Here is a 25,604-nt window from a genome sequence, read left to right as displayed (position 1 = left end):
ATGCCATATCAACTATTTACTGCTTTGTAACAAAATTTAGTGACTTAAAGCAATAATCATTTATTTTTCCCTCCATTTTACAATTCTGACTCAGCTTACCTGGCATTTCTGTTAGTTTTACCTAGGGTCACGCATGTGGTTGTAGCTTTCTGATAGCTTCATTGAAACTGGATGGTGCAGTGTGGCTCCATTCACGTATCTGGCATTTGGTGTTGGCTGTTGACTCAGCAGCAGGGGGTCGGGTGGGGGGTGGGTGCCTTAGTTTCCCTGTGGCTTTTCATCCTTTGATAGGAATGGCTGGGCTTTTTCGCATGATAGAGGAAGTATTTCAAGAACGTAAGAACAGAAGCTGCAAAATCTCTTAAGGTTTAGCCTTAGAAATAATCCAGTATATTTTGGAGTGACTGTGTCCCTGCTGAATTCATGTTGAAGTTTCAACCCCCAGTGTAACTGTGTTTGGAGATAGGGCCTTTATGGAGGTAATTAAAGTTAAAGTCATAAAGGTGGGTGGGGCCCTAATCCAACAGGGCTGGTGGCCTTATAAGAAGAGAGAGAGAGATCTTTCTCTCTCTTTGAGCATACACTCAAAGGAAAGGCCATGTGAGACACTGAAAAAGTGGCCATCTACAAACCAGGAGGGGAGCCCTTATCAGGAACCAGATCAACTGGCATATTGATCTTTGACTTTACGGCCTTTGTGAGATACATTTCTGTTGTTTAAGCTTCCCGGTATATGGTACTTTGTTATAGCGGCAGAACTAGCATTTTCTGGCTGTGCTCAAGGGCCAGTAATACAGAGTGTAGCCTATCTGGAAAGAGTTGTATGTTTTGGGTAATGCTAGAAGATATGGTTGAATAGGATGGGAACCATGGTAAGGAGGGCCCACCGTTTTTGAGAAGAAGAGTGTTAGGACAAAAACAGTGTTTTAGGAAAAGCAGTTTCTTTTGCGTAGTTTTGTATCCTGTTAGGCTCTAGTTTTGGCAGTATGTTAATTCGCAGCATGATTTTGTTTAGGCATAAAATTCTACAAGTCTCTCTGAATCTGAAGTTGGATAATAATAGTCAAGTCCAAATGTTTCGCTTTTCCGGCCTTGTACTACTACTTGGCCCCAGCCCCCTCTCCTTTGTACACACTCAACATGAAAGGAAGCCACTTTGTGTTACATGCCTTTTGTTCTCCATCCATGCCTCTGAGTTGCTTGGTTTGTTTATCTGAGCATGCTCTTTCTTCCAGTTTCTTATATTGTTTCCAATTTAAGTTTTCCTACCCCTTTAGTGTTCAGGTCTGTTTAATCTTTAATTCTCTTCCTTAAATCATTTCTTAATTTTTACCTTTTCACTCCCAAGTCACATTTAATCCATCCTTTCTCATCCACCATCACATTTGACTCCTGATTCGTAAAAGTTGCATTATGAATATTATGTTGTTATTCTCATATATCGTAAACTCTTGCAGGGGAATCTTTTGGTACCAAACATTGCTTTTAGAAACTGATTATCAGAAAACAACTTCAACTGAAATTTCCTATCAGGGAGAACGGAAATAATAATCCATGCTTTTGTATTGTCTTTTTTAGTTTGTAGAGCATTTTCACATACACCTTATAAGTCAAACACAGTTTGATTTGGAAAATGCAAGCCACTAGGTTCCAAGCATCAGGCTTTTAACTTGGGGAATTAAAGGCTTATATAACTTTTGGAAGGGCTCAGGGAATTAGGGAAGCTATTACTGATTATTTTAGCCTGAAGTATGGAAGCTGCTTATTTTTTTAAGAACTTTTAAGAACTCTAGCTTTGTAGCACCAAAGTGTGTAGTTCTCAAGAAACTACTTACCTGGAGGCTGCTTCTCTTCTCAAGTATCTACCTGCAACTGCGTCCAGATGGGAATCTGGAGAGGTTAATTTCTTCTATTTTACAGTGCAAGGAAGGTCTGAAAAGAAATGGCAGTGGTGTCTAGTCAGCAACAAACTATCCAGCACACATTCATTTTACTACTGGTTTTGAGTTTTGTAACCCTGTCAGGTTGTCATGCAGGTTTATACCTGCATTTTGTATATGAGGAAACAAGTTCAGAGGTTTATTCAAAATAGCAATTTCTCAGTCTGTTGTATCTCTTATAATGACACTTACTTCAGCATATAACTGCAATAACCAAATAGTCTGGAGACGTTGAAAATCACTATGTTTTGAGAAAATACTTCTATCCATGTTTGATACATGACATAATTTTGGAAAATGTATTTTAAGACTTTGTTCTTCAAAATGTTTAAACTGAAAGAGTTTCTAGGTTAATCTTAATTTAACAAGAAAATTAGGCAACTCATTTCTTGAAAAGTTTAGTTAATTAAGGCTTTACTTTAAATAAAGAAGATGTAGGTACATTTGTTCCTCAGTATCTTTAGGAGATTGATTCCAGGACCTGCTGCCGATTCCAAAGTCTGAAGATGCTTGGGTCCCATAATGGCCTTCCCTCTCCACAGTTCTGCATCTACATATCTGGCCAGCTGCAGTTTATATAGTACTGTAGTATTTATTGAAAAAAGATCTACAGTTCAAAAAATCTTCACAGTTCAAACCCACGTTGTTCAAGGGTCAACTGTAGTGAGTTTTTCAAAGAAAAAGTGTAGTACTCTGTGATTCTAAATTTTGTTAATGATCTCTGTGCTTTTTAATAAAAGAGTGATATCAGTCATGAGAAGTCAAATACTTTCACAAAACTTTGTTGTTACATGTCTAAAAAGTAATTGAAAGATGAAGCATGTTTTGAGGGATGGCAGGAAGAGAGAAGTCAAATATTTAAAGTTTGCTGCAAGTTTCCATGGATTATAGAGTAATTGATGATTTTGCTTTTTAGTGCAATTTTTATGTTCTTCTCAAAGTACTCAAGTTGTGACATGTATCATATCACTTCCTTTTACAACAGTGAGAAGCCTACTGTTATTCACAGTATATTTACTTGTTTCCTCAATTTTAGAATACACAGAATGTAGTTACAGAACTGCTTATATGTACCACTATAAAAAACAAACTTATCTCAAAGTAGAATTGCTGAATTTTTTTTGAGGTGCCTGTATCAATTTACATTCCCACCAAAGTACATCCTTGGCAACATGTTATTTGTTTTCTTTTGATTAAAGCCATTCTGACAGGTGTGAGAGGCTATCTCATTGTGGTTTTGATTTGCATTTTCCTCATGATTAGTGATATTGAGCATCTTTTCACGTGTCTGTTGGTCATCTGTATGTCTTTGAAAAAATGTCTGTTCGGGTCCTCTGCCTATTTTGTAGTCTAGTTTGTTTTTTTGATGTTAAGTTGTATGAGTTCATTGTATATTTTGGATATTAACCAGTTATCAGATATATCATTTGCAAATATCTTCTACAATTCAGCAGGCTGCCTTTTTGTTTTGTTGATACTTTCCTTTGTTGTGCGAAAGTTTTTTAGTTTTGTGTAGTCCTATTTGTTTATTTTGGCTTTTGTTTCCTTTGCTCAAAGAGACTTGTCCAAAAAATATTGCTAGGACCAATGTCAAAAAAGCATACTGCTTCTTCTAGAAGTTTTATGGTTTCAAATCTTACATTTAAACCATTAATCCATTTTCAGTGTATGTTTGTATATGGTATGAAAAAATAGTCCAGTTTGATTATTTTGCATGTAATTGTCCAGTTTTTCTACACCACTTATTGCAGAGGTTGTCTTTCCCTTAGTGTATGTTCTTATCTTCTTTGTTGTAAATTAATTACCTGTGTAAGTGTGGTTTCATTTCTGGGCTGTCTATTTTCCACTGATCTATGTGTTTGTTTTTAGGCCAAACCTATATTGTTTTGATGATTATAGCTTTGTAATATAGATTGAAATTGGGAAGCACAATTCCTCCAACTTTTTCTTTTTTCTCAAGATTGTTTGGCTATTGAGGTTTTTTTGTGTTTCCATACAAATTTTTTGGATTGTTCTACTTCTGTGAAAATACCATTGGAATTTTGATAGAGATTGCATTGAATCTGTATATTATTTTGGGTAGTATGGATTATGTTAATTTTACACCCTGCTACCTTACTCAGTTCTTTTATTGTTTGAATTAGTTTTAGTATTGATTCTCTAGGGTTTGTCACATAGTGTCATATTCTCTGCAAATAGATACGATTTTGCTTCTTTTCCAATTTTTATTCTTCCGTTTGCTTTCTCTCATCTAATTACATTGGCTTTTACTTCCAGTAAAATATTGAATACCAGAGGAGGTGATATACATCCTTATCTTTTTCCTGATTTTAGTGTAAATGCACCTGTGCCCAGTCGCTAAGTCATGTCAGATTTTTTGTGACCTCAGTGACTGTAATCTACCAGGTTCCTCTCTACATGGGATTCTCCAGGCAAGAATAGTGGAGATGGAAATGGCAACCCACTCCAGTATTCTTACCTGGAGAATCCCATGGGGATTTATTTATATGATTATACGAATATATATATATATATATGATAATATAATATAATATTATATATATATATATATATGATCATGTTCAGAGAGGATCTGTAACTTTGTTTTTATTTTTTCCAGGAATGGATATTGAATTTTGTTGAAGGCTTTTTCATCATCTGTGAATAGAATCAAGTTTTTTTTCCCCCCTTAGATCTTAAGGAACTGATCTTGGTTTTCTGGATTAAATCTTAGTTGTTCCTTGTGTAGTATTTTCTTAATGTGTTCACTAATTTTTAAGGTGAGTACTTTTACAATTACAGTCATATGTGATGTTGGTCTTTTTTTTTTTTGTACTGTGTTTATCAGTTATTACTTATTATTCTTGCTTCATAAAAAGAATTGGGAAGGTTTTCTGGTATTCAGAGTTGTAGATTTGTGAAACCATCTGGGCCTGGTGCTTTTTTATTTTTTGATAACTTTATTTCTTCAGAAATTGGTCAGTTTAAACTTTGTATTTCTTATAGACTTAATTTTGGTAAACTGTATTTTTCTGGTGTATTAACTATTTCACCTGTATTTTAAACTTTATTTGTCTAGAAATCTGCAAAGTAATTTCTTATGATTTAAGCTTTTTTCCTTCTGTTTCAATGCTTATTTTCCTCTTGTCACTTATTATTTTTTATATTTATGCTTTCTCCTTTATTTAAGTTAGTTGACTGCCTATTTTGTTAATTTAAAAGCAAACATTTAAATTGATTATTTAGATCTTTTTCTCCATTTTCTATCTTATTAATTCCTGCTTTTATTCTTATTTTCTGCTTTGTGCTTTCTTTGGTTTAGTTTGTTGTTCCTTTTCAAGTCTTTGAACTGCTAATTATTTATGTTTCTGCCTCATTTCTATTGATAAAAGTGTTTAAGTGTTGAAAGTAAATGAATTTTATTTTAATTGCTGCTTCAAATATATCTCATAGATTCCTTCCAGCATGTTTTTGTGATAAATTTCAAGCATTGAGCAAAATAGAATTTTACAGTGAAGACCCATATATCTATCACCTTGATTGCCATTTTTTTTTTTTTTACTTTACAACTTACTCATTTATCTATTTCTCTCTATCCATTAAAATATCCTAATTTTTTTATGCATTACCAGTTGCAGACATTAGTAGGCTTTCCCCTTAAATCTTTAGCATGCTTATCAGTAAGTAGAGTTTAGTATTTCTTTATAAATTTTTCCTTTTGAAAACAAAAACAAATTTCTCTTTGAGGCAAAATTTATATACATTGAAATGCACAAATTCTAAGCATATACTTGCTAAGTTCTGATGCATGCATTACCTGCCAACATGCATTACTGTTACCCAGAAAATTCCCTCATTGTTGTTGTTCAGTCACTGAGTCATGTCCAGCTCTTTGTGACTTTATGGACTCCAGCATGCAAGGCTTCCCTGTCCTTTACCATCTCCTGGAGCTTGCTCAAACTCTAATCCATTGAGTCAGTGATGCCATCCAACCATCTCATCCTCTGTCATCACCTTCTCCTGTCTTCCATCTTTCCCAGCATGAGTCTTTTCTAATGTGTGAGCTCTTCGCATCAGGTGGCCAAAGTACTGGAGTTTCAGCTTCAGCATCAGACCTTCCAATGAATATTCAGGGTTGATTTCCTTTAGGATTGACTGGTTTGATCTCCTTGCAGTCCATGGGACTCTCAAGAGTCTTCTCCAATACCACAGTTTGAAAGCATCAGGTCTTGGTGCCAAGCCTTCCCTCATAGTTGTTGCCAATTAATTCCTGCTTGCATTCTGCTTAGAGGTAACCACTGTTTTCACTTTTTTCTGCTGTAGGTTATTTTTTATGAGTGTTGAAAATTTCTATTCAGCATACTTTTGAGATTCAGTCATGTTGTTGTGTATATCAGTAGTTCAGTTCAGTTGCTCAGTCGTGTCCAACTCTTTGCAACCCCATGAACTGCAGCACGCCAGGCCTCCCTGTCCATCACCAACTCCCGGAGTCCGCCCAAACCCATGCCCATCAAGTAGGTGATGCCATCCAACCATCTCATCCTCTTTCGTCCCCTTCTCCTCCTGCCCTCAATCTTTCCCAGCATCAGGGTCTTTTCCAATGAGTCAGCTCTTCTCATCAGGTGGCCAAAGTACTGGAGTTTCAGCTTCAACATCAGTCCTTCCAATGAATATTCAGGACTGATTCCTTTACGATGGACTGGTTGGATCTCCTTGAAGTCCAAGGGACTCTCAAGAGTTTTCTCCAACACCACAGTTCAAAAGCATCAATTCTTCGGCACTCAGCTTTCTTTATAGTCCAACTCTCACATCCATACATGACCACTGGAAAAACTATAGCCTTGACTAGACGGACCTTTGTTGACAAAGTAATGTCTCTTCTTTTTAATATACTGTCTAGGTTGGTCATAACTTTCCTTCCAAGGAGCAAGTGTCTTTTAATTTCATGGCTGCAATCACCATCTGTAGTGATTTTGGAGCCCAGAAAAATAAAGTCAGCCACTGTTTCCACTGTTTCCCCATCGATCTGCCATGAAGTGATGGGACCAGATGCCATGATGCTAGTTTTCTGAATGTTGAGCTTTAAGCCAACTTTTCCCTCTCCTCTTTCACTTTTGTCAAGAGGCTCTTTAGTTCTTTACTTTCTGCCATAAGGGTGGTGTCATCTGCATATCTGAGGTTATTGGTATTTCTCCCAGCAATCTTGATTCCAGCTTGTGCTTCTTCCAGCCCAGCATTTCTCATGATGTACTCTGCATAGAAGTTAAATAAGCAGGGTGACAATATACAGCCTTGATGTACTCCTTTTCCTATTTGGAACCAGTCTGTTGTTCCATGTCCAGTTCTAACTGTTGCTTCCTGACCAGCATACAGGTTTCTCAAGAGGCAGGTCAGGTGTTATTGTTGAATGTGAAAGTGAAAGTTGCTCAGTCAGTGTCCAACTCTTTGCAACCCTATGGACTATACAGTCCACGGAATTCTCCAGGTCAGAATACTGGAGTGAGTAGAAGGTTCCCTTCTCCAGGGGACCTTCCCAACCCAGGGATCGAATCTAGGTCTCCTGCATTGCAGGCGGAGTCTTTGCAAGCTGAGCCACATGTGAAGCCCAAGAATACTGGAGTGGGTAGCCTGTCCCTCCTCCAGCAGATCTTCCTGACCCAGGAATCGAACTAGGGTCTGCTGCATTGCAGGCAGATTCTTTACCAAGTGAGCTATCAGGAAAGCTTTTATTGTTGAATAGTATTCTATTGTATGCATTTATCACATTTTTCTAGATTTTTATGTAGATGTAATCATATAATAGAGATATTTTGCAAGTGGCTTCATACAGTAAACCTAATGCTTTGATTTATGTATCACTATTTTGTTCTTGTTTATTGCTAAGTAGTGACCATACCATTGTTTATCTATTTTCTTGTTATGATCTCCTAGACTATTTATGGGTTGGGCTATTATGAATAAAGCTACTATAAACATTTCTTTTACACATCTTTTTTGTAAATATCTAAATTCATTTCTCATAAGTGAAAATCTAGTTGTTCAACTTCTGAGTCATAGTATAGGTACCTGTTTTAGTTTTATAAGAAAATGAGTTTTCCAAATGATTTTCCATGGCTGTATCATTTATATTCCCACCAGAAATGTATATGAATTCCACTTATAAACTCACCCATACTTGGTGTGTTAGTCTTATTAATTTTAGCCAAAGCTGTCAACTTGTAGTGCCATTTCATGGTTTTAAATTGTATTTGTAATTTTAGCTTTTTTGTTTGTACCTATGGTACATGTTTTTTACTGTGGTAAAAAACACATAAATGATAATTTTAAACATACTTTCAGGGCACATTTTCGTACTGTTAAGTATATGCACATTGTTTTACAAAAGATCTGTAGAACTCTTTGATATTTCCTGACTGCGACTCTCTACCTTTGGAACAACTGCTCCCAGTTTCCCCCTCCTCCCCTCTCCTGGCAGTTGCCCTTCTGCTTTGTTTCTATGAATTTGATGTATCAGACAAGTCATATATAAATGGAATTATACTCTGTTTACCTTTTTATAATTTGCTTTTTCACTTAGCATTATGTCCAAAATTACATCTATGTTATGACACAGGACAGAATTTCCATCTTTTTCAAGGCTGAATAATATTCTGTTCTATGTGTATACCACATTTTCTTTGTCTATCATCTTCTGATGGAAATTTAGAGTGTTTCCACATCTTGGATATAGTGAATAATGCTGCAGTGAAAATTAGTGTGCAAATACTTCTTCAGTTTCCTGCTCTCAGTTCTTTTTGGTTATATAATCTGAAGTGGGACTGCTGGACTCCTATGATAGTTCTGCTTTTAATTTTTTGGGAACCTCCATACTGTTTTCTATAGTCGCTTGCACCAGTTTACACTAACCAATAGCACACAAGGATTCCAATTTCTTTACATCCTTGCCAACACTTAAATTTTTTATTTTTTTGATAGTGCCTATCCTAACAAGTTTAACAGGGTATCTTTGTTTTTGATTTGCATTTTGCTGATGATTTAGTAATGTTGAGAATCTTTTTATATGCCTATTGGCCATTCATAGCTCTTCTTTGGAGAAATGTTTATTTGAGTCTTTTGACCAATTTTTATCTCGTTGCTTGTTTTTTGTTTGTTTGTTTATGAGTTGTAGAGATTTAAAAAAAGTCTGTATGTTAACCCCTTATCTGAGTTATGGTTTGCAAATGTTTTTTACTATTTGATAGATTGTCTTTTCGCTGTGCTGATTGTTTCCTATACAGAAATTTTAAGGTTTGATGTAGTCCCATTTATCTTAATTTTTTTTTTTAACTTGTGCTTTTGATGTCATATGTAAGCAATATTTGACCATTTCAATGTCACGATGCTTTTCCCCTTTCTTGTAGAAGGTTTGTAGTTTCAAACATTAAGCTTAGCTCTTAATCCATTTGAGTTAATATTTATATATGGTGTAAGAAAAGGGTCCACCTTCATTCTTTTGCATGTGAATATACAGTTTTCCCAACATTGATTGTAAAGGTTGTCATTTCTTCATCATGTAGTCTTGTTACTGCTGTTGAAGATCATTTTACCATATACTCAAGAGTTTATTTTTGGGCTGTCTGTTCTGTTCCATTGGTCTATATGTCTATCTGTTTGCATATATTGTACTTTGGTTACTGTAGCTTTACAATATATGTTGAAATCAGGAAGTATGAGGCCTCCAGTCTTGTTCCTTTTCAAGATTGTTTTGGCTACTGGAGTCTTTGGACATTCCATATTAATTTTAGAATTTTTTTTCTGCTTCTAAAAAAAATGCCATTTGGATTTTGATAGGAATTGTTGTGAATCTGTAGATAGCTTTGGTAGTATGGACTCCTGTCACAGTTTAACAATATTAAATCTTTGTAAGCCATGGATATGGGATGTCTAACCCTTTATTTGTCACATTTAATTTCTTTCAGCAGTGTCTTGCAACTTAAAGTATATAAGACTTTTGCTCCCTTGGTTAACTTTATTCGTAAAATTTTTTTTAATGGTATTGTACATGGGTTTTTTTTTTTTTTCATTTCTTTTCCAGATTGTTAGTATATAGAAATGCAAATTATTTTTGACTATTAATTCTGAATTCATTAGTTCTAATTTTTTTGGGGGTGGTATGTGTGTGTGTGTGTGTATGTATAATCTTAGGATTTTCTGCATATAAGATCATGTCATCTGTAAACACGTATCTTTCCAATTGGGATGCTATTTGTTTATTTAGTCTTTTTCATGTCTAGTTGCTCTGGCTGAGAATTCCAGTACTGTGTTGAGTGTGGGGATACTTGTCTTGTTCCTGAACTCAGAGGAAAAACTTTCAGTTTTTCACTGTTGAGTAGGATGTTAGCTCTGGGTCTTTCATATATAACCTTTATTATTTTGGAATACCTTCCTTCTATTGCTAATTTGTTAACTTTTTATTATGAAAAGGTGTTGAATTTTATGAAAAGATGTTTTTCTTCATCAGCTGAGATGATCATGTGGGTTTTATTCTCTATTTCTGTTAATGTAGTATGATTTTTCCATATTTTGGGCTTCCCATATAGCTTAGCTGGTAAAGAATCCGCCTGCAATGCAGGAGAACCTGGTTCGATTCCTGAGTTGGAAAGATCTGCTGGAGAAGGGATAGGCTACCCAGTCTAATATTCCTTATTTTCCATATTTAAGATTCCTTTCATTCAAGGATAAATCCTGTTTGGTTATGTTGTATAAGTGTTTCAGTGTACTGCTGAATTTGGTTTGATACTGTTTTGTTGATTTCCCTTGCATCCATGTTTTTCACAGATATTCATCTGTATTTTTATTTTCTTGTGGTATCTTTGTATGGTTTCAGTATCAGGGTTATAATGCTGGCTTATAACGTGAGTTTGGAAGTGTATCCTCTTCTTCAGTTGTTTTGGAACAGTTTGAGAGGAACTGACATTAATTGTTATTTAAATGGCTGATAGAATTCTCCAGTGAAGCCATCTGGTCCTGGGCTTTTATTTGTTGGAAAGTTTTTAATTACTGATTCAGTATTCTCCTTGCTTGTTCAGATTTCCTCTTTCTTCATAATTTAATCTTGTTAAATTGTATATTTCTAGGAATTTATCCATTTTTTTTCTGTTATTTAATTTGTTGGCATGTAATTGCTCATCAGTTCAATTCAGTTGCTCAGTCGTGTCTGACTCTTTGCGACCCCATGGACTGCTGCATGACAGGCCTCCCTGTCCATCACCAACTGCTACAGTTTACTCAAACTCATGTCCATTAAGTCGGAGATGCCATGCAACCATCTCATCCTCTGTCATCCCCTTCTCCTCCTGCCTTCAGTCTTTCCCAGCATCAGGGTCTTTTCTAGTGAGTCAGTTCTTCGCATCAGGTGGCCAAAGTATTGGAGTTTCAGCTTCAGCATCAGTCTTTCCAATGAATATTCAGGACTGATTTCCTTTAGGATAGACAGTTGAATCTCCTTGCTGTCCAAGGGTCTCTCAAGAGTCTTCTCCAACACCACAGTTCAAAAGCATCAATTCTTTAGCACTCAACTTTCTTAACAGTCCGACTCTCACATCCATACATGACTACTGGAAAAATCATAGCTTTGACTAGATGGACCTTTGTTGCCAAAGTAATGTTGTTTATAGTAGTTGTTCATAGTTGTTCATAGTAGTCTTATAATCTTTTTATTTCTTTTATTTTCTTTTTCTGGTTCTCTGAGATGTAAAGGTAAGTTATTGGTTTGAGATTTTTGGCCTTTTTTTTTTTAAATGTAGGTGCATGCGTGTGAAGTTGGTTCAGTCGTGTCTGACTCTTTGCGACCCTATGGACTGTAGCCCACTGGGTTCCTCTGTCCATGGCTATTCTCCAGGCAAGAATTCTGTAGTGGGTTGCCGTGCTTTTCTCCAGGCGATCTTCCCGACCCAGGGATTGAACCTGTGTCTCATTTTCTCTGTATTGGCAAGTGAGTTCTTTACCATTAGCGCCACCTGGGAAGGCTTTAACATAGGTGTTTCCTGCTATAAACCGCCCTCTTAGGACAGCTTTTGTTGCAGCCCATGAGTTTTGGTATGTTTTCATTTTCATTTGTCTCAAGATATTTTCTAATTTCCCTTGTGGTTTCTTCTTTGACACATTGGTTTTTTCAAGAGTGTGTTTGGTTTTTACATATTTATGAATTTTCAAGTTTTTCTGCTGCTGTTATTTTATTCAGGCTTCTTTTTATTATGAACAGATACTTCATATACTTTCAGTGTTTTAAAATTTGTTAAAACTTTGTCACCTAACATGCATAATCTGTCATGAAGAATGTTCCATGTGTGCTTGAGAAGAATGTGGATTCTATTGCTATTGAGTAGAGTGCTCTATATATGTCTGTAAGGTGCAGTTGGTCTACAGTGTTGCTCAAGTCCTCTGTTTTCTTATGTTTTATATCTGGTTTTTCTGTTATTGAAAGTCGCTTATTGAAATCTATTATTGTGTTACTTTCTATTTTTCACTTAAGTTCTGTCATTGTTTCATATATTTAAGTATTCTATTATTAAGTATGTATGTATGTTTAGGACTATTGTACCTTTCTAGTGAATTGCCCCTTTTATTATTACATAATGTCTTTGCCTCTTGTGACATTTTTTCACTTAAAGGAAATTTTGTCTGATATAAATAGGTCCACCCCTACTGTCTTTTGAATATTCTTTGCATGGAATATTTTTTCCATCCATTCACTTTAAGCTGATTTTTGTCTTTACACCTAAAGTAAGTCTCTTGTAGGCAGCATGTAAGTGTGTGTAAAGTGTATTAGTTTCTCAGTTGTGTTCAACTCTTTTTGACCCCATGGACTGTAGCCCGCCAGGCTCCTCTGTCTTTGGAAATCTCCAGGCAGGAATACTTGAGTAAGTAGCCATTCCTTTCTCCTGACAAAAGACACCGATTCTTTGTTTTCCTTGATCAAGTCTGCTGTTGAGCTCCTCTAGTGAATTTTTTCAGTGTAATTATTGTATTCCTCAGTTCCAGCATTTCTATTTTTTTCCTTTTCTATAATCTCTATCTCTTTGTTGGTATTTTCATTTTATTCATTTTTCTGATTTCATTTAGTTGGACATCTGTGTATATCACTGATCTTCTTTAAGACAGTTAAATTCTTGTTAGGTAACTCAGATCTCCCTTTGTTTTGGATTGGTTTCTGTAGGTTTATTTTGTTACTTTGATTGGGTTGTGATTGCTCCTTTTTTCATGTGCTTCATAATATTTTACTGAGTTTTATATATTTGAAAAAACTGCTACATCATCTGGTCTTTAGGGACTGGCTTTGTACAGGGGAATACCTTTACCAAACAGTCCAACTACAGATTTTGGGGACCTCTGGAACTTTTTCTGTAGGTTGTACCTTCTCTAGACTTGTGCATGTAATTATCCATTTGAAGGTTGCTGACTTTTCTTTTTCTGGAGCTTTTTATCTCTTGCTTTTTGCTATGTGTCTGTAGTAATTCAGGTTCTCTGGTGCTCAGGCAACAAGCAGTCCCACTCTCCTTTGTTGTCAGTAGCCCCCAAGGATCCAAAGTATACCTACTTCGCATCAGCAGTCTGAATCAGGCAAGTCATATATACCTTTCCTTTAGGCAAGTATCTGAAAATCTGGTACAATGGATCCTTGTTTCAGCTTTCTTTCTCCTTCCCAAGGTAGAAATTTCGAGTTAGGCACTTTATTGTGGTTGTTTTGAGATATGTTGACCACTTTTTGCTGTACTACAAGTCCTCTGGTTCTCCAGCAAGCCACTGCCCCTCCCTTGCTTTCAGCAGCCTTCAGTCATCCAAACTATGGTGCTTTCATTAGCATTCAAAATCAGCAAAGACAGAAACCAACCCTTGAGTAGCCCTTTGAAAAAATGGAATGCTGGCTGCATGTCCCATTTTTCTCTGCTCCCACCCTCCAAAGGAGAATCACCAGCCAGTCTGAGCTGTGCCAGCTTTGTTGGGGAAGGATTGTGGGTAAAGTGATGGCACTTTTTACCCGCTCATTGTAGCTGTTCTTAATTTTGTGTTCATTAGATATACCACGTCTTTATTGGTTTCTGGAGTTCTCATTAAAAGAATATTTTGATCTGTATATTGTTTGATATACAGCACAAGTTTATCATACACAGTTATATCATGCATAATTACATGCACAAGTCTAGAGAAGGTACAACCTACAGAAAAAGCTTCCAGAGGTCCCCAAAATCTGTAGCTGGACTGTTTGGTAAAGGTATTCCCCTGTACAAAAGCCAGTCCCTAAAGACTAGATGATGTAGCAGTTTTTTCAAATATATACAGATCTGTTTGATCTGTATATTGTTGTTGTCTTTATAGGGCAACAACAGGGGCTGGGACTTTCTATTTTGTTATCTTGCTGACATCATTCTCAAATTATTTTTTTGTGTAGTGTATGAAATATGGGTTCATCTTTTCCCCTGTTTGATAGTCTAGCTAGCACCATTTAAAAAAAGAGTTTCATTTTCCTACAGAGTAATCCTGGTGCTTTGTCAAATACCCAGTTAATTGTATGAAGGTGATTTTGTTGGTTGGTTCAGTGGTCTGTTTGGTTTTATTGATCTATTTTTATTCCCATACCGCACCATCTTGATTACTGTAAAATGTAGTAAGTCTTGAAATTAGATATTATTTTTTTTATATTTCTATATGAGTTTTATAATTTGACAATTTCTTCACATTATCCTGTTAGGATTTTTACTGGGAGGTAAGTAAATAGAATAGGAGAATTGATATCATAACACTCTATAAACATATCTGTCCATTTTGGGGGACTTTATTTCTTCTAACAGTGTTTTGTAGTTTAGGTGTAGCAGTCTTGCACATGTTTTATTTATTTTAAAACTTTCTGATATTACTTAAAAGGAATTATTTTAAAATTTCACTTTGGAATAATTTCCTGACAATATATAAAATGTAATTGACTATGTGTTACATATTTTGAATATTATATATTCTATATATACTTTGTGTATTTCTTTCAAATCTTATAACCTTGCTGGTTCTTGCTAGTTCTAGTAGATATGTTGAATATGCCTTAGGATTTTCTGTGAAAGCAGTCATTGGGATGGTTTTACTTTTAAGCTCTCTTATTTAACTGAATAAATAAGCCATTTATTCAGTTTTCTTGGCTCATTGCATTGTTTAGGATTTCCAGTTCAATATTGAAGAAGAGTGGTGAGAGTAGGCATGCTTGACATCTCCCCTATCGTAGGAGGAAAGGATTCAGTCTTTTACCTTCAAACTTGATGTTAGCTTCAGGGTTTTGTACCATCCTTTATAAAATTGAGGAAAAGCCTTTTATATTTCTTGTTTGCTGAGGATGTTTTCAGCAACAGTGGGTGTTGATTTCTGTCAAATGCTTTTTCTCATCTATTGGGATGATTATGGTTTATTTTCTGATATATTTTCATCTTTTTTTGTTTTTAATCATCTCTTGATGTGTTTTCTAATTGTATAATCACTTTTATATATTCCACAGTCAACTTGATTTTTTAAAAATTACCTCACATGGAGCTAAAATAGTGCTATGTATCACACCATATCTGAAAGACCTTCTGAGTATAGCTTGTGTTCAAGATGTTTACAGATTTAGTCGTGAACTATGCATTCCCAGACAAATATTTTCTGGTGTTACTGACTTTCTGGGCTCCTTACATGAATTTTTTTTTTTCTTTTTAATTGTCTTTTTTTAAAGTTAATTTTTATTGGAGTATAAATGATTTATAGTGTTGTATTAGTTTCTGTTGTACAGCAGAGTACATCAGTTATATATATACATATATCCACTTATTGCAGAGTATGGAGTGGAGTTCCCTGTACTATACAGTAGGTTCTTATTAATTATCTGTTTTGAATATAGCAGCGAATCTTTTTCTTAATACAGATGGATTTTGATTTTTATTCAAGAAGTCAGATCAAAGATTTTTTTATATAACGTAATCATTGACTCAGATGATTTCTTAAATTGTGGATTTTATTACTTCATATGTGTGAACATTATGTATGTTCTCAGTAAGAACCGATAACAATAGTAATAGTTCCAGAATTCATTTATTGATGTTAGTTTTTTCTGTAGTAATTATAAATCTGTTTGTAAAATTGCTAGTATTTATCTCATTTACATAGCAGTTATTGTATATGTACTGTTTTGCTATATTTTACAAACACAAGGAATGGCATTTGAAATAAGCCATTTCATTAGTGAATAGTTTTGTTTCATTTCCTTTTTTTCTCCTTTAAACAGCATCTATGGAGAAGGGATGGCAATCCACTCCAGTATTCTTGCTTGGAGAATCCCATGGACAGAGGAGCCTGGTGGGCTGCAGTCCATGGGGTCGCAAAGAGTCGGACACGACCGAGCGACTAACACACACACACACAAACAGCATCTATGTATATAGATAATGACATATTCTTCTATCTGCAAAGCTGGGAGAGTTAGCATAAATTTGAAGAAATAAGTGAATTCTAAAATATGTTTTTTCTTTTTCATAATTTGTAATGTCTTAATTGTCCTATCTGTGTGTTTCTTTTCACTTCAGTGCTATATAGGTTTCTACGTGCACAAAGCATTTAGACTGGGATGGTAAGACAAGCACACCCACGTGTGCACATACACATACCCGCACGTATGCCTGCATACGTTCACACAGAGGAGACAAATACTCAGTGAGACAGTTTAAATCTGCTAACTGTATCCTGTAAACTACAGGCTTGAGGGGTGTTAGGGAAGAGGTGATTATTGTGTATTAGAGAAAATTAGGAAAATTTTCATTAAGAATATGGTATCACATGTAGATAAAGTAAGAAATATTTATTAATTGGAAAGAGTGTGTAACATTATTTCTGAAAATGCATTTATCTAATAAAATAGTGTATTGAAAGTACTTTGTAAACTATAAAAGTCAGAAAAGATGTTATGGTTTTTAAAAATTATTTTAATTATTATTTCAATATACTGTATACTACAATATACCTGTGAGTTTGCTACTCTTCTATCATATTTTATGAGTTTAAGAGATTTAAAAATTATATTTAATTCTCATCTTCTCCAGGCCTTGATTATCTGTTTAGGGAACAAAGGGTAGCATTTCTGATGTTCTTTTTCTGGTGTCCTTTTCTGGGTATTAAAGTAAAAGATTGTATTTTATTATAACAATGGAACAATTCATGTTATTTCTTCAACTTGAATAATGCTGAAATTAAAAAAATTAAAAATTAAATTAGCCTCTTATATGAATACTTCATATAAAAGTCATCTAACAAATGATCCTTGTTCATATAAATGAAATCTGAGGAGTAAGTATCTGGGAATCACACATAATTCTTTACAGGGTGATCTATCCTTTTCTTCTGTAATGTTTTCCTCCTTCTTATACACTGCATGCATAGCATTGCCCTACTGAATTTTACTGGTATTTTTCTAATCAGTGTATGAAATCAGAGCTCCTTTAGAATTCATTTATTTGTAATCTTTTGATTTTCCATGAATCAAAAGAAATCATTGATGACACCATTAGAAAAACTATTGAATGAGTGCAGTATGCTAGGTTATTCTAGATCTGACTTAAATGTGAATTCTGTAATTGGAAATCCTATAGTTTTAAAATGAGTAAGAATTTGACTTCTGGAATGTCTAGAAGCTAGAAGATGAGTTAAGTTGACAATGTTTTAGGAAAATATGTGTGTTTTACATTTATTCTTTCCCATTTCTACTTTGATTTTTTTGTTAAGCATATTAAATATCTTTTTCATATGCAAATATAATGTGAAAAACTAATTCATTGATTAAAATTTAAACTGGCCATGAAACAGTTGTTAAACTTTAAGTTGGGGAGCACTTTAATAAAAACATTTTAACATATTATGAAAATTATAGAAGTAACCCAAATATTGAGAGTTGATTTTGCATTTTTATTTTATTCTTTTATTAACCCATTGATCTTTGTTTTGTCTTATATCTGAAAATAAGAACAGAATGTGTACTTATAGAGCAATTATTTTATTGAGGACATGTCTTAAAAGTCAAGATGTGAAGCTGGTTGGTAATGCTATAAATTTAAAACTGTCCTACAGCAAGACAGTACGATGCAAATATGACTTAATAAGATCACAAACTGAATTTCAGTGAAACAACCAAGATTTACATTAAATTAGGAATTTTAAAACTGATTTAGTTTGTTTTACTGAGCATTTGCTTAATAACATTTTGCCTTCTTGCAATCTTTTTAAAGACAATAATTCGTCTGTGAAATGCAGGCACATCCTCAGTAGAAAAATTGAAAGCAACAGCTCACTTTCTGAAACCACACATACAGCGATATAAAGAAATATTTCAGCTCTACAAAATTTAATAAATCATCCCATTTCCTAATTTGATCATATTAGATGCTGATGTGGAAGAAGCATTTCAAATACCATCTCCTCATTAATATACATCAGTCTGGGGAATAGAATGGAATACTTATGCAGAGATGTCACAGTTACTGTTTCTTAGTTTACTAAGTGAAACAGGTTGATGTGATACTGGGTGCTATTTGTCAATGTCTTGTTAAAATGGTTTGGGTCGAGTTATGGAGTCCAGAAAGACGGCGGCTGATAAATCAAAAGTGGATTGAGTGGACAGGAGGCAGTGATTGATACTGTGACAGGATATGAGGAAAGGAACCTTGATACAAGCATGCATGATATTGAATATGAGAAGGAAAATGGCCCTTGAGTATGGATATTATTCACGGAAATGAGAATAATAACATCAGCCTGAAAATATTGCTGGGTGAAGATTAGGATAGTCCTTATTAGAGCATAATACATTGTTAGAATGTTAGGGGTGAAATTATGTAAAAATTTATGTGAGAAGAATATTTTAACTTATGTCTGAAGACTCTTTAATGGTTATTTATTGGTTAAAGTAGTTTAGCCATTTTTTTTTCCAGTCTGACTTTTAAACTGTTTGTTTATAAACATCCTGACTCCCAGTAAAATTAAAACATTTTTTTCGTTAGGTTATTTTAAAGAACATGCCCCTTCACATCTCGATTTTATAATATGTATTTAGATACTGAACTTGTATGTATAAATAGTATTTTTTAATCCATTGGCTTTGACTTATAAAATTATATTGTTAATTTTAAGTAAAAATCTACAATGTAAGGTTTTTATCATATTTTAGATTAGTCATTTTGAATGGAAAATGGAAGATTGCTGACAGATGAGCCATTTCACAAAGATCAAGGCTGTATATACTGAATTTATTTTAGTGAATTATCAGTGAAAAACTAGTTATTGGAAAGTTCTTGGTAGGAATCTTTTGATTAGTCTCACATTTGTCTTTGACAGTGTATGAGCAGGAAGAACATTTCTTGCTTGCTCCCTGGAAGAGTTTTAACACTGGCAGAATAAGAGGTTCTTTGGAAAGGTATTCAGTTACTACTTTTATAATTATATAATATATGAGAGAAAGACATGTGGAGTTACCAAATAACTGTAAAAAATAACTGTAATTATAGTATTTTATTCTTATATAAAATGTATTTTTCTTCCCCTTAAGAACTGACACTTTGTGACACATTTTTAAAGTATGTAATAGAAAACATTTGGAATAAGGCATTGCTAAACATTCATGTGACAAACCAGTAGTGATGAATTTATTGATAATTTTTTTCTAGCCCCTTTAAAACATTCTGATAAATATTTATGTATTCTGGATTCCTCAAAACTAATTTAGTTAGGTGAAAATTGTTATTTTTGGTTTTATCACCTCAATTATTTGATAAACCAACATCATAGTGTCAGCTAAATAACATACTATGGAATTTGGTATAATTTTTTAACTATGCTGTTTATTGCCACATGCTTTATGGGGCTCAGAATGTGATTCTGAATATTGGAAGAGGAAAAAGTAATTTCTAAATTATAGAATACTTTTTAAAAATAATTTTTAGAGTTCCACCTCTGATTCATTATTTATATAGCAGCCAAAATGCAAATCTGATAGTTCCTCCCTTATTTCAGTGGTTTAGAATATAGTCCAAAGTGTTGATGAAGCCTGAAGTCCTTCTGTGATCTGGTTCTCCCTGTCTTTTCAATCACATCTTTCTAATCCCAGTTAGAATTTCTCTATAGTTCCTTTTTTATCTCTCAGGCCCTTGAACATGTGGTTGCTCCTTTTTGTAATGTTCTTTACTCTCTCTCATCATCTATTCATCTTTGAGGTCTTGACTTAAAGGCCTTTCCCTGGATGGACTTCTCTGTCCACCCAGATGTGGATATATTTTCCTATCATATATGGCACTCATGGCTCATAACCTAGGATTCAGCACTAAAAGCTGATCTTAGTTACTGTTATAGAAACATGGGTATGTTTCTATATTAATTCCGAACTTATGGATTAATTCCCAACTTATGGATTGAGTTTTAAGTACAATAATAATCACTGCTCACTTGATTCTCATTTCTGTAATGAAGAAACTAATTTGAAATTACAGGCGATAACATTAAAAACAAATTGGAGGGACTTCTTTGGTGCTCCATTGGTTAAGACTCCATGCTTCCATGTGGAGTGGAAGTGGGCACGGGTTTGATCCTGGTCGGGGAACTCAGATCCTGCCTGCTGCACGTGGTATGGCCAAAAAAAATAAATTAGAAATAACATAGAAAAAATTATAGATCAACCTTTTTGAATCTCAGTGTCCTTGTCTTTAAAATGAGTATTGAATTCATTCTGGCTATAATTCTATTTCTAAATTGTTTGAGGATAATTTTTATGATAGTCATTTAAGCAAAAATTAATTTTAAATAATTTTTCACTTTTGAGTTTTTAAAAGAAAACTAGTGAGGGTACCTGTTATTTTGCCATGTTATCATGGTCCAAAAGAATAATTAATAATTAAGCCACTTCAAAGAATTAAACATCTACTCACATTGACATTGCCTACTTGCTTCTCTACAGAACTCTCCTTTGCTCTAGTGTCCTACAGAGCTTTTATTCTTTGTATTGAGAATGTTCTTCTTATGTAAGTTTTTGTTTATCTGATTTATAACTTTCAGAAGTGGATATGAGGTGCTAGAGAGCCATGGATGCAGAATTTTTAGGGTTAAAAGTTTATTTTAGACTGTTTCTTTTAGATGAGGAAACTGAGACTAGAGAAGTTAATTCCAAGGTAAACCAGGTAGTGGCAGCAGAAATAGTTCCCTAAGTGTATGGTGATTTGATGACTTCTCATTTCACAGGGTGTTTTTTTCCTTCTTCATTTTTTAAATAGGCATAGATCACGCAGGATCAATAGAAGCAGTGAGAAAATTCTGGAGGAGCAAAGCTGGGTAACCTTGTTCTTGGACAGACAATCTGAAAATGAGCTGTCTGCTTGGGGATAATAAATTAAGTGTAAAGTGAATGCTTATATAAGTACAAAGTTTATCTGTTTTTAAAAGTTTGCTCTATTCCTTAAGCATACAATTAAATAAATGTGTGTTTTTATTGTTTATTTACCATAGGTTGTGCATATTTATAAATATTTATATTTATTTATAAAATCATCCAAAATAAAGATGAAGTACAGACTGTGAGTCTAACCATGAATGCAGTAAGCTTTTATTCAGGTCACTGTTTTTATTAGTATGCCCTTGACTGGAACCCTCAGCAGTTTTACATTGACATTCAAAACAGATGGACTTTTAATTATTAATCCTATGGAATTAATGAGCTCATTTTAAGAAAAGGGTACTCTCCCTGTGCCCCACTGCCCACTTCTTTGTCAAATTGCTTTTTAATTAGGATTTTCTAGGTTTATAGCATTTAATCCAAAGTAGGCAAAAGGTGATCTGTTAAGTATGTCATGAAATCTCCAAATTTTTTTAATAAAAGATTCAGTGATTTATAGTTGATAAAAGATTTTATGTGGCTTTGTAGTATTAGGCTGATTAAATAAATGAATGCTGTCCTTTTTTATCTTTTGCTTTAGGATGGTACCCTTCCAGTTTTCAGATAATTTTAAATTAGTTTTAATACTTTCACATCAAAATATGTTGTTTAGGTCCAAAAGAAGTATAGTAAATATTAATTAGTTGACTTAACCTTCAATAATTAATAGATAAAGAATATCTAAATTTTCAGCTGGTATAAGAACTGTATTTTCTAATGACAAAGGAGATGATGTTTTCATAGACATTTCTTCTCAGCTTAACTGCAGAGCAATTTTAGTTCTTTTGTTTTTGACTCACATGGAACACTTTCCTGTCCATCTAAAATTGGGGTACAGATTTCTGCCTAGGGTGGCAGCTGCATTGTGGGGAACTCTTCCTGGAGAGTTCTGAATTGACTGAATGTTAGCTAAGTTATGGCTGCTTTTCTGTTTTTGGACCAGATTTCACTGTTGTGAAGAGTAGGGTCATGACTCTAAACAAGCTGAGTGGAAGAGCTGTTCATTTAGATTTTCTTTTGCTCCTCTTCACTGGTATAGATCACTAGAAATTGGCCATACTTCTTTATGTAATATTTACCAGTGTATCAAGTTAAAGTCATTTAATCCATGCTTTAGGATGAGATAATTTCATTATCTCAGTTGCTGAATTTCTTGCTATTTCTTGACCCTCGTTAACAGAGGAAAATCTGGAGAATGCTATGTAGGGACATCTTTGTTGCCTGGGCAGAGCCCAGATCAGAATTTACCATGGTAGCTTGCCATAGGCACTACTGTTGGGTATAACTAACTGCCAGCATGTTTTACTGGGTGACTCCTTGGATGTTGGCAGACAATGTGGTTCCTGTTCTAGAGAAGCTTACTGTCATATAAAATTTGCTTTTTGATTTTTCTTTATATTTTTGTCTATTTACTCTTTTATATCCTTATGGTAAAAGCAAAGATAGAAACCTGTGTAGGTAGATAAGGATAATTTATTGAGAATGAAATTTGTTATTTTCCCCTGCTCCTTCCTATAAAACTGCAAAACTGTGGAGTCTTGCCAAAAAAAAAATTGATAATTATTATTTATTGTCAGAGTGGTTTAAAAGTAGGTAAATTGTTGTATGTTTTTATAATGTTGTTGACTGTAAGTATAGGAATCATTAATTATGTGCTTTTTTTGTTTTCCTCTGTATTTCACTCATTGTTTGATGAGGAAAGATATGGATTATATATTTATAAATCTGGTTTTTAAAAGGTCATTGTGTGCTCAGTTGCTCAGTCATGTCCGACTCTTTGTGGCATCATGGACTGTAGCCTGCCAGGCTCTTCTGCCCATGGAATTTTTCAGGCAAGAATACTGGAGAGGGGTGCCGTTTCCTTCTCGAGGGTATCTTCCTGACCCACAGATTGAACCCACGTCTCTTGTGTCTCTTGGATGGCAGGTGAATCCTTTACCAATAGTGCCACTTGGAATTACATTTGTTTTATTTCATGGAATCAGTGCTTAATATTTGAGTTGACATTTGTGTGAGGTATAAAATAATGGTCCAATTTCACTCCTTTTCATGCGGCTGATTTTCCCAATATGACTTCTAGAAGACACTGTCCTTTTCCTATTGTGTATTCATGACTCTTTTGTCATAAATTAATTGACTATATACATGTGGGTTTGTTTGGGGGCTCTCTGTTTTGTTCTGTTATCTATATGTCTGTTTTTATGCCAGTAACAAACTGCTTTGATGACTGTAGCATTGTAATCAGTTCAGTTCAGTCTCTTAGTCATGTCTGACTCTTTGCAGCCCCATGGACTGCAGCATGCCAGGCCTCCCTGTCCATCACCAACTCGCAGAGTTTACCCAACTCATGTCCATTGAGTCAGTGATGCCATCCAACCATCTCATCCTCTGTCGTCCCCTTTTTCTCCTGCCTTCAATCTTTCCCAGCATCAGGGTCTTTTCCAGTGAGTCAGCTCTTCGCATCAGGTGGCCAAAGTATTGGAGTTTCAGCTTCAGCATCAGTCCTTCCAATGAATCTTCAGGACTGATTCCTTTAGGATGGACTGGTTGGCTCTCCTTGCAGTCCAAGGGACTCTCAAGAGTCTTCTCCAATACCACAGTTCAAAAGCATCATTTCTTCGGCACTCAGCTTTCTTTATAGTCCAACTCTCACATCCGTACATGACTAATGGAACAACCAAAGCTTGGGCTGGATGGACCTTTGTTGGCAAAGTAATATCTCTTCTTTTTAATATGCTGTTTAGGTTGATCTTAACTTTTCTTCCAAGGAGCAAGCGTCTTCTAATTTCATGCCTGCAGTCATCATCTGCAGTGATTTAAGAGCTCCCAAAAATAAAGTGTCACTGTTTCCATTGTTTCCCCATCTATTTGCCATGACGTGATGGGACTAGGTGCCATGATCTTAGTTTTCTGAATGTTGAGCTTTAAGCCAAGTTTTACACTCTCCCCTTTCACTTTCATCAAGAGGCTCTTTAGTTCTTCTTTACTTTCTGCTATAAGGGTGGTGTCATCTGCATATCTGAGGTTACTGATATTTCTCCCAGCAATCTTGATTCCAGCTTGTGCTTCCTCCAGCCCAGCATTCCTCATGATGTACTCTGCATATAAGTTAAATAAGCAGGGTGACAATATACAGTCTTGACGTACTCCTTTTCCTATTTGGAACCAGTCTGTTGTTCCATGTCCAGTTCTAACTGTTGTTTCTTTACCTGCATTCAGATTTCTCAAGAGGCAGGCAGGTGGTCTGGTATTCCCATCTCTTGGACAATTTTCCACAGTTTGTTGTGATCCACACAGTCAAAGGCTTCGGCATAGTCAATAAAGCAGAAGCAGATGTTTTTCTGGAACTCTCTTGCATTTTTGATGATCCAGTGGATGTTGGCAATTTGATCTGTGGTTCCTCTGCCTTTTCTAAATCCAACTTGAACATCTGGAAATTCATGGTTCACATATTGTTGAAACTTGGCTTGGAGAATTTTGAGCATTACTTTACTAGCATGTGAGATGAGTGCAATTGTGCCATAGTTTGAGCATTCCTTGCATTGCCTTTCTTTGGGATTGGAATGAAAACTGACCTTTTCCAGTCCTGTGGCCACCGTTGAGTTTTCCTAATTTGCTGGCATATTGAGTGCAGCAGTTTCACAGCATCATCTTTTTTTTTTTTTTTTTTTAAATTTTATTTTATTTTTAAACTTTACATACTTGTATTAGTTTTGCCAAATATCAAAATGAATCCGCCACAGGCATACATGTGTTCCCCATCCTGAACCCTCCTCCCTCCTCCCTCCCCACACCATCCCTCTGGGTCGTCCCAGTGCTCCAGCCCCAAGCATCCAGTATCGCGCATCGAACCTGGACTGGCAACTCGTTTCTTGCATGATATTCTACATGTTTCAATGTCACTCTCCCAAATCTTCCTACCCTCTCCCTCTCCCACAGAGTCCATAAGACTGTTCTATACATCAGTGTCTCTTTTGCTGTCTCGTACACCAGGTTATTGTTACCATCTTTCTAAATTCCATATATATGCGTTAGTATACTGTATTTCTGTTTTTCCTTCTGGCTTACTTCACTCTGTATAATAGGCTCCAGTTTCATCCACCTCATTAGAACTGATTCAAATGTATTCTTTTTAATGGCTGAGTAATACTCCATTGTGTATATGTACCACAGCTTTCTTATCCATTCATCTGCTGATGGAC

The 25,604-nt window shown here is 35.0% G+C and overlaps 1 protein-coding gene and 1 long non-coding RNA gene across 3 annotated transcripts in view; both read left to right on the top strand.

Annotated features, from left to right (window-relative positions):
- RSRC1 (arginine and serine rich coiled-coil 1) overlaps positions 1-25,604 on the top strand; it is a 451,806-nt gene that overhangs the window by 13,382 nt on the left and 412,820 nt on the right. The gene's annotated exons all lie outside the window — the stretch shown is intronic.
- LOC133247984 (uncharacterized) lies at positions 5-25,308 on the top strand. Its single transcript, XR_009736583.1, has 3 exons — positions 5-697; positions 19,320-19,398; positions 21,245-25,308. It is a non-coding gene; the product is annotated as an uncharacterized LOC133247984 (long non-coding RNA).

Source organism: Bos javanicus, chromosome 1 (assembly GCF_032452875.1).
Source record: "Bos javanicus breed banteng chromosome 1, ARS-OSU_banteng_1.0, whole genome shotgun sequence".
NCBI classification, from domain to species: domain Eukaryota; kingdom Metazoa; phylum Chordata; class Mammalia; order Artiodactyla; family Bovidae; genus Bos; species Bos javanicus.
Note: the sequence above shows the minus strand (reverse complement) of the source record. Positions and strands in the feature narration are given on the sequence as shown.